The sequence below is a fragment of the Lupinus angustifolius genome, chromosome LG19, assembly GCF_001865875.1.
Source record: "Lupinus angustifolius cultivar Tanjil chromosome LG19, LupAngTanjil_v1.0, whole genome shotgun sequence".
Taxonomy (NCBI): Eukaryota; Viridiplantae; Streptophyta; class Magnoliopsida; order Fabales; family Fabaceae; genus Lupinus; species Lupinus angustifolius.
In genome coordinates, this window is record NC_032027.1 from 7,588,276 (window position 1) to 7,599,181 (window position 10,906).

The following is a 10,906-nucleotide window of genomic DNA, read 5'->3' on the forward strand; positions in this document are numbered from 1 at the left end:
GTCTCTATATTCATGAGAAAAAATATAAAATGAGATAAAAACAATTAAATAATAATATAACATAATAATTAAGTTCATAACGAAAAGGAAATAACAATAGTATTAACTATGTCAAACAATTACCTCTAAAAAAGTATGATAGTAACTATATTCAAGAAATAGTGAAGTTTTCATAAAAATTATAAAACAATTAATATAAAATTAATTTAATAATTCATAAAAAATTATAAAATATAATATAAAAAATTAAGTTGTATTAGTTATTAACGTGCTAGTGTTAAACCAATACAATCACAATCAAGTAATCCTAGAATTACAGCTGATCCAATAAATGATGAGATCATCTGACTTAATATGAAAGTGAAAATCGTGAATGGCTAAATAATTATGTGTTTTTTAAACTATTACAACATTAGATATCTCTTTGGTAGAGGTGAATTAGATGATGAGAAAAGGGTGAGAGAAAGATTAAAGAGAAAGATAAACTTTCTTACCTTTAATTGTGAAGTGTTAATTTCGGTACCTTCATGATCAAGCAGCAATGGCTTCTTTCTCTTTAAATCTCTTTTGGACTTCTTTTTGCCTAAGCCTGCTTTCCTTATTTTTCTTTCTGTTGGGCCTGTGTATTTTGCCAGCCCATTTATTTTGTTTCTCTTAGATAGTCGTTAGGCCATTTTCTTATATATAGAGGGTTAGTTTATTTTGTTTAACTACTTTTCCTTTTCTATCAGAATACAATATTCTTTTTCTCTTAATTTTTCTACTTATAATCTTCTCTGCATCAAAGAGACTTACACGCTGGATGCAAGATCTAATGAAAACAATTTCAGTATTCTTTTTCTCCTTCATTGTGCTTCAATCTTAAGAAAGTATGAGAGCATAAAATGCTCTGATTCGTCTTCAAGCCTTTCTCTTCTTCCTCCTCCCGATTCTGTTTTAAATTCCTTGTGAATATTATCTCTTATCAGCCTTCATCATCAATAGCCAACCAGAATAACACTCCTGATCCATACATAAACCCATACTTTCTTCACTAAAGTGAAAATATTGCCTTGGTCCTAGTAACATACTTACTCAATGGCAAAAATTATCATTCCTGGACCAGAGCAATGAAGTTAACTCTTGATTCATAGAATAAGCTCAACTTTATCGATGGAAGGTTACCTCATCCTGCACCAGGAGACTCAATGAACATTCCATGGAAAAAATGCAACAACATGGTCTTGTCTTGGATTCAGCACTCAGTGGAAGAATCAATTGTGAAATCAATTCTTTGGAATGATCCTGTTGCTGAAGCTTGGAAAGATTTGCAAGAAAGGTACTACTAAGGAGATATGTCTCGGATTTCAGACTCATATTCTTACTAATGCAATAGAACATTGAGTGAACCACAATATTTACAGATGAGTGAATCAAAATACCATTAATATTTCAATAAACGAAGAGACACATAACGTACCACTCAACCATTAATATTTCAACAACCAAGAAACGCATAATCACTCAACGATTAATATTTCAACAAATGAAGACATGCATATAACTACCACCATTAATATCTTGGACGTTTAAAAGGTTATAAAAAATCTACAGCGTATAATTAAACAAGTGCGGTTACAATGTCATCTTCAACAAGCTTTCTATCAAATGCGTTGTTAAACATAAATCATTCAAGCCAACACTAACATTACTGATGTTCAACATCGTTTTGTCAAGAATGTGCTATTGAAGTTACACAAATTGACAGCGCCTTTTTATTATGCGCTATTGATGTTCTTCCACCTCATTTTCAACAACGTCGTTCAAAATTACACTGTGGAATGACCAATGTTTATTACGATATTTGGCACAGTGACATCATTTTCTAATAGAAGATTTGTTTTTTCTCTTCCTTAAAAATGTCATCAGGGCACTTAAACTAAAATAAGTACTATAATAAGCTAAAATAAGTAGCAATAGATAAATGTTTAAATAAACTTGTAGTCATGTACGCTAATGTCTTCCATTTTTAGTTCATGTAAAAATAGATTAAAAATTGGTCAAATATCTTACAAACTACAAATGCGAGAGGGAGCAAATCGGAAAGGTAAATATATTATGGGAATACATGTAAAACATATAAGTTACAAGGACTAAATCCAAAACAAAAAATACATACGATACCGACAAATAAGCATAGAATAAAATTAAAATAAACTAGTTTATAGGAAATATAATAAAAAACATATTATTTACTGGAACTAAAATCAAAATGTTTTTTAATTTATAGGAATTAAAAACATATTTAAGCTATATATATCTTAAACTTTAATTAATGAAATATACACATATTTATATCTTTTCAGGTGTGCTTTGGTCCTATGCCTTGTTTGGCTCATGAGGATATTGCCTTGACCGAAGACTTGTGGATCGTGACCAAGGCTATTGGAGCAGCTTGGAGCATTCTGATCGAGGGAGCTTGCCTCAGCCTGACCTAGAAGTTCACAGAGGCTTGGCCAACTTGGTACATCTGATTCTGTTTGGCACATCAAGCCTCTTATCATTGTTGCACCTGATCAAGCATCATTCAAATCATTCCTTAGCCGTTTTGGGGATTTCAATGTGTGTAGTAGAGTTCTTCAAATATCAGCACGTGTTCTATTGTGTTTTAACACATGTGGTGTATTAGTTTTGTTAGTTAGAGAGTTGGTTTGGTTGCTTGCATATCAAGCAAGTTAGTTTTTCTTGGCTTTTGCTTGCATATCAATACATGTTAAACTTTCTAACAACATCATTGATACTCCCTATCAATCACTAACCATACATCTTAATAATCACCTAACTCATCATAATGTGCTATATATATTCCTAAATTTAAATATAACTTGATTTCCATTCATAAGCTTGCTTGCTGCTTTGAATGCAAGCTTTTTTTATATTTGTAGATATGCTTGTTTCATCCATAATATGACTACCTTGAAGAAGATCGATCATGCTAAAATTCTTAACAATCTCTACATACTTAACCAAGATGCATGCCTAAATGAAAATGTTCACACTATTTGCTCTCTAGATAATTGCATTGATACTGTTTTTGATATTTGGCATTATAGACTATGAAATCCCTCATTTTCAATTCTGCAGCATGTAAATAAACAATTTCCTTTTGTGAAGTTTGATTCAAGTAAGGTGTGTGATTCTTGCTATATTGCTAAACAATATAGATTGCTTTTTCCTAAGAGTACATCACACACAACACATTCCTTTGAACTTATTCACATGAATATATGGGGACCTCTTGACATCCCTACCATCAATGGTCATAAATACTTTCTAACCATTGTTGATAATTTCATAAGGCAGATATGGATTTTCTTATGATAAACAAGTTTGAAACCAAAACCATTATGTAGAACTTTGCTCAATACACTATGACACAATATAACTAGAAAATCAAGGCCATTAGAACTGATAATGACCTTGAGTTTATCCACCCCACCTTTTATGACCAGTTAGGCATCATCCACCAAAGAACCTGTGTGCAAACACCACAACAAAACTATATGGTTGAGAGGAAGCACAAACACATCCTAAACATCACTAGGTGCCTTCTTTTCTAAGCCAAATTGCCTAAAGGCCTTTGGGGCTATGCTACAAAGCATGTTGTGTATTTAATAAACAAACTTTCTACTCCTGTCTTGAATTTCCAATCTCATTTTGAGATTCTCTTTAATAAGAAACATAATCTAGATAACCTGAAGGTTTTTGGATGCTTGGCCTATGTCTCAACCCTTGTTAGTCATAGAACCAAATTAGACCCCAGAGCTAGGAAAAACGTGTTTGTTGGATACAAACAGGCACAAAAGAATTTGTCCTATATGATCAATCTTCTAAATCATTCTCATATCTAAAAATGTGATCTTCCATGAGAGGATATCCCCTTATAAGAATGCTTAAACCAATATCCAAACCATTGACTCATCCAATACCAATGTTGATTACTCTTCCTTTCTCCACTTTGATCACACCCCTGCCCAGGTCCACCACACTTTACCTACACCTCCTACTGTTTCCATTAGTGAGCCTTCCAATCTCAGAAGATCCACAAGACCTTCTCAGCCTCTACCTATCTTCAAGATTACCATTGCAACCTCATCACTACCACTCATCCACCACACAACCCTTCTTTCAAACACCCTTTGACTACTATACTCTTTTACAAGGCTCTTGCATCAGAGCATCTTCAACATTTATTATCCATATCTACTCACATTAAACCTAAAACTTTGAGTATAATAACTATCTTTTTCAAATAAAAAATCATTATTAATTAAGTGGAAAGAAAAAAAATGTAGAAATAAACCAGGGTAATTATGAATATATATATATATATATGTATTCAGAAAACATTTAAGGGAGCAAAGATTCATATTATAATGAACACATTTTCTTTTATAACCTTAGTCATTGCGCGTATGATGTAAGGCTTTATGGTGTCAATGTCTTCAATTTCAAGGTTTTCAACCTTCAAACAAAGCAGATAAACTATTTTTTGCACCTGATCCAGGATGGGTAAATTCATAGCCCCATCTCAACATATGAGTTAATTAAATTCCCTATATATGTGTCCTTACCAAAACATTAATTCATATCATCACAAGTTCATTATATTCTAGTTCTATCTCTTACCAATGAATATCTAAAAGCACGCACGATAATTCGATATTCATTATATATTAGAAAACTGAGTTTAGTTTCACCAAAGAAACTACATAAATGGCTTTCTCTTACACCAAGATCCTCTTCATAGTTTCACAGCTTTTGTTAATCTTGCTCACCATTTTTGCCACTTATCCACAATATGGAGTAGATTGCAGGCCATTATTATTATTAAATCATGAGCAGTCAATGGCATATGAGCTTCATCTTCAGGCCCTTCCACGACACCCAGCACCAAGGTCACACAGTGGAGGACCGGGTAGTTGCTGCAAAGGAAGTGCAAGTGTATTGGGAAATTAATTCCATCACTTTTAAATATATTAAATAATCACTTCCCCTATACACATTTCTTGTTAAATTCCTTCGTTTTAATTATTTCTAATTAAAATCCGGGCCATTCTTTACGCACCGATCAAATTGAAACTACGTATAGTTTATTTATTAGTAAGTTAGGCACAATTTACCGAACTCTTTAATAAATTATCTTATATTCTTCTCCTTTATTTATTGTATTTCTTTTATTTAATAATTTGTCATCAACATTGCACAACAATTGTTTGAATTGCACCAATATATGTTTTAATGTAAACTAACCAAATTGAATTATTTGAATTGCACCAATATATGTTTTAATGTAAACTAACCAAATTGAATTATTTGAATTGCACCAATATATGTTTTAATGTAAACTAACCAAATTGAATTATTTGAATTGCACCAATATATGTTTTAATGTAAACTAACCAAATTGAATTGGACCACATGTTATTTATATTTTGATATTTATATTTTGAGATTTAGTTGTTTGTGTTAGTGAGCCTAAAATTCAATTTAAACCAATCTGCGAACGACTTTGTTGAAAACAAAGAAAAGAAATGCAGAAGAAACAGAAAGAAGAAAAGCAGAAAGAAGAAGAAATAGAGATAGGAAATTTAGAGAGATTGTAATGGAAGATATGATAGTGTTTGTATGTAAGCAACTTGCATTCAATGATCAATACAATGAGTTATTTATACACATTACTATTTATAGAATAACTAACTTAACAACTTTCTAAAAATAGCAAGTTCTAACTAAATTCCAACTAACTTTGAATTACAAACTTTCTAACATCCTTCCTTAATTCAAAGTTCCATACAGCAAGTTGTTTTAAGAACACACACAAGGAGAATGAAGAATCACGATTCATCCTCCCTCAACCAAGCCACATTGCTTCAAGCTTTAACCACACCTAGCATTGTCCTCATCTTCTCAAATCTATCCCCCTTCAATGGCTTTGTCATGGCATCTGCAGTTTGCAACTCTGTTTTACAGTGAATGAGCTCAACCTTCTTCTTGCTAACTTGATCCCTCAAGAAGTGAAATCTGGTTTCAATGTGTTTGCTTCTTCCATGACTAACTGGATTTTTGGCTAAGTTTATTGCTGACTTGTTGTCAACTCTTAACTCAATCTTCATGTCTTCAACACACTTTAATTCTGTCATTAGAGAGGTTAACCATAAGCCTTGACAAGCAGCATTGCAGGCAGCAATGTACTCAGCCTCACAAGTTGAAAGTGCCACTACTTCTTGTTTCTTGGAACTCCATGAGATTGGAGCACCATTAACAAAGAAAACATAACCAGATGTGCTCCTTCTGTCCTCCTTATCCCCGCACCAGTCAGAGTCTGAAAATCCAACTAGTTGTAGCTCACTTTCTTTCTGGTTTGGAAACAGAATGCCATAGTTCATAGTACCTTTTAGGTACCTCATAATTCTCTTTGCTGCTGTCATATGTTGTTGAGTAGGATTGGCCATGTGCTATGACACACAAACCTGAGGCATCCTACAATTTGTCGAAAAAGAGTTGCATCCACTGATTTAAGGACTAAATCCAAAACAAAAAATACATACGATACCGACAAATAAGCATAGAATAAAATTAAAATAAACTAGTTTATAGGAAATATAATAAAAAACATATTATTTACTGGAACTAAAATCAAAATGTTTTTTAATTTATAGGAATTAAAAACATATTTAAGCTATATATATCTTAAACTTTAATTAATGAAATATACACATATTTATATCTTTTCAGGTGTGCTTTGGTCCTATGCCTTGTTTGGCTCATGAGGATATTGCCTTGACCGAAGACTTGTGGATCGTGACCAAGGCTATTGGAGCAGCTTGGAGCATTCTGATCGAGGGAGCTTGCCTCAGCCTGACCTAGAAGTTCACAGAGGCTTGGCCAACTTGGTACATCTGATTCTGTTTGGCACATCAAGCCTCTTATCATTGTTGCACCTGATCAAGCATCATTCAAATCATTCCTTAGCCGTTTTGGGGATTTCAATGTGTGTAGTAGAGTTCTTCAAATATCAGCACGTGTTCTATTGTGTTTTAACACATGTGGTGTATTAGTTTTGTTAGTTAGAGAGTTGGTTTGGTTGCTTGCATATCAAGCAAGTTAGTTTTTCTTGGCTTTTGCTTGCATATCAATACATGTTAAACTTTCTAACAACATCATTGATACTCCCTATCAATCACTAACCATACATCTTAATAATCACCTAACTCATCATAATGTGCTATATATATTCCTAAATTTAAATATAACTTGATTTCCATTCATAAGCTTGCTTGCTGCTTTGAATGCAAGCTTTTTTTATATTTGTAGATATGCTTGTTTCATCCATAATATGACTACCTTGAAGAAGATCGATCATGCTAAAATTCTTAACAATCTCTACATACTTAACCAAGATGCATGCCTAAATGAAAATGTTCACACTATTTGCTCTCTAGATAATTGCATTGATACTGTTTTTGATATTTGGCATTATAGACTATGAAATCCCTCATTTTCAATTCTGCAGCATGTAAATAAACAATTTCCTTTTGTGAAGTTTGATTCAAGTAAGGTGTGTGATTCTTGCTATATTGCTAAACAATATAGATTGCTTTTTCCTAAGAGTACATCACACACAACACATTCCTTTGAACTTATTCACATGAATATATGGGGACCTCTTGACATCCCTACCATCAATGGTCATAAATACTTTCTAACCATTGTTGATAATTTCATAAGGCAGATATGGATTTTCTTATGATAAACAAGTTTGAAACCAAAACCATTATGTAGAACTTTGCTCAATACACTATGACACAATATAACTAGAAAATCAAGGCCATTAGAACTGATAATGACCTTGAGTTTATCCACCCCACCTTTTATGACCAGTTAGGCATCATCCACCAAAGAACCTGTGTGCAAACACCACAACAAAACTATATGGTTGAGAGGAAGCACAAACACATCCTAAACATCACTAGGTGCCTTCTTTTCTAAGCCAAATTGCCTAAAGGCCTTTGGGGCTATGCTACAAAGCATGTTGTGTATTTAATAAACAAACTTTCTACTCCTGTCTTGAATTTCCAATCTCATTTTGAGATTCTCTTTAATAAGAAACATAATCTAGATAACCTGAAGGTTTTTGGATGCTTGGCCTATGTCTCAACCCTTGTTAGTCATAGAACCAAATTAGACCCCAGAGCTAGGAAAAACGTGTTTGTTGGATACAAACAGGCACAAAAGAATTTGTCCTATATGATCAATCTTCTAAATCATTCTCATATCTAAAAATGTGATCTTCCATGAGAGGATATCCCCTTATAAGAATGCTTAAACCAATATCCAAACCATTGACTCATCCAATACCAATGTTGATTACTCTTCCTTTCTCCACTTTGATCACACCCCTGCCCAGGTCCACCACACTTTACCTACACCTCCTACTGTTTCCATTAGTGAGCCTTCCAATCTCAGAAGATCCACAAGACCTTCTCAGCCTCTACCTATCTTCAAGATTACCATTGCAACCTCATCACTACCACTCATCCACCACACAACCCTTCTTTCAAACACCCTTTGACTACTATACTCTTTTACAAGGCTCTTGCATCAGAGCATCTTCAACATTTATTATCCATATCTACTCACATTAAACCTAAAACTTTGAGTATAATAACTATCTTTTTCAAATAAAAAATCATTATTAATTAAGTGGAAAGAAAAAAAATGTAGAAATAAACCAGGGTAATTATGAATATATATATATATATATGTATTCAGAAAACATTTAAGGGAGCAAAGATTCATATTATAATGAACACATTTTCTTTTATAACCTTAGTCATTGCGCGTATGATGTAAGGCTTTATGGTGTCAATGTCTTCAATTTCAAGGTTTTCAACCTTCAAACAAAGCAGATAAACTATTTTTTGCACCTGATCCAGGATGGGTAAATTCATAGCCCCATCTCAACATATGAGTTAATTAAATTCCCTATATATGTGTCCTTACCAAAACATTAATTCATATCATCACAAGTTCATTATATTCTAGTTCTATCTCTTACCAATGAATATCTAAAAGCACGCACGATAATTCGATATTCATTATATATTAGAAAACTGAGTTTAGTTTCACCAAAGAAACTACATAAATGGCTTTCTCTTACACCAAGATCCTCTTCATAGTTTCACAGCTTTTGTTAATCTTGCTCACCATTTTTGCCACTTATCCACAATATGGAGTAGATTGCAGGCCATTATTATTATTAAATCATGAGCAGTCAATGGCATATGAGCTTCATCTTCAGGCCCTTCCACGACACCCAGCACCAAGGTCACACAGTGGAGGACCGGGTAGTTGCTGCAAAGGAAGTGCAAGTGTATTGGGAAATTAATTCCATCACTTTTAAATATATTAAATAATCACTTCCCCTATACACATTTCTTGTTAAATTCCTTCGTTTTAATTATTTCTAATTAAAATCCGGGCCATTCTTTACGCACCGATCAAATTGAAACTACGTATAGTTTATTTATTAGTAAGTTAGGCACAATTTACCGAACTCTTTAATAAATTATCTTATATTCTTCTCCTTTATTTATTGTATTTCTTTTATTTAATAATTTGTCATCAACATTGCACAACAATTGTTTGAATTGCACCAATATATGTTTTAATGTAAACTAACCAAATTGAATTGGACCACATGTTATTTATATTTTGATATTTATATTTTGAGATTTAGTTGTTTGTGTTAGTGAGCCTAAAATTCAATTTAAACCAATCTGCGAACGACTTTGTTGAAAACAAAGAAAAGAAATGCAGAAGAAACAGAAAGAAGAAAAGCAGAAAGAAGAAGAAATAGAGATAGGAAATTTAGAGAGATTGTAATGGAAGATATGATAGTGTTTGTATGTAAGCAACTTGCATTCAATGGTCAATACAATGAGTTATTTATACACATTACTATTTATAGAATAACTAACTTAACAGCTTTCTAAAAATAGCAAGTTCTAACTAAATTCCAACTAACTTTGAATTACAAACTTTCTAACATCCTTCCTTAATTCAAAGTTCCATACAGCAAGTTGTTTTAAGAACACACACAAGGAGAATGAAGAATCACGATTCATCCTCCCTCAACCAAGCCACATTGCTTCAAGCTTTAACCACACCTAGCATTGTCCTCATCTTCTCAAATCTATCCCCCTTCAATGGCTTTGTCATGGCATCTGCAGTTTGCAACTCTGTTTTACAGTGAATGAGCTCAACCTTCTTCTTGCTAACTTGATCCCTCAAGAAGTGAAATCTGGTTTCAATGTGTTTGCTTCTTCCATGACTAACTGGATTTTTGGCTAAGTTTATTGCTGACTTGTTGTCAACTCTTAACTCAATCTTCATGTCTTCAACACACTTTAATTCTGTCATTAGAGAGGTTAACCATAAGCCTTGACAAGCAGCATTGCAGGCAGCAATGTACTCAGCCTCACAAGTTGAAAGTGCCACTACTTCTTGTTTCTTGGAACTCCATGAGATTGGAGCACCATTAACAAAGAAAACATAACCAGATGTGCTCCTTCTGTCCTCCTTATCCCCGCACCAGTCAGAGTCTGAAAATCCAACTAGTTGTAGCTCACTTTCTTTCTGGTTTGGAAACAGAATGCCATAGTTCATAGTACCTTTTAGGTACCTCATAATTCTCTTTGCTGCTGTCATATGTTGTTGAGTAGGATTGGCCATGTGCTATGACACACAAACCTGAGGCATCCTACAATTTGTCGAAAAAGAGTTGCATCCACTGATTTGTTGTTTGTTGAATTGCCTGATTGTATACTTCCTTCAACTGGAATCAAGACAGGGTTGCAATTCT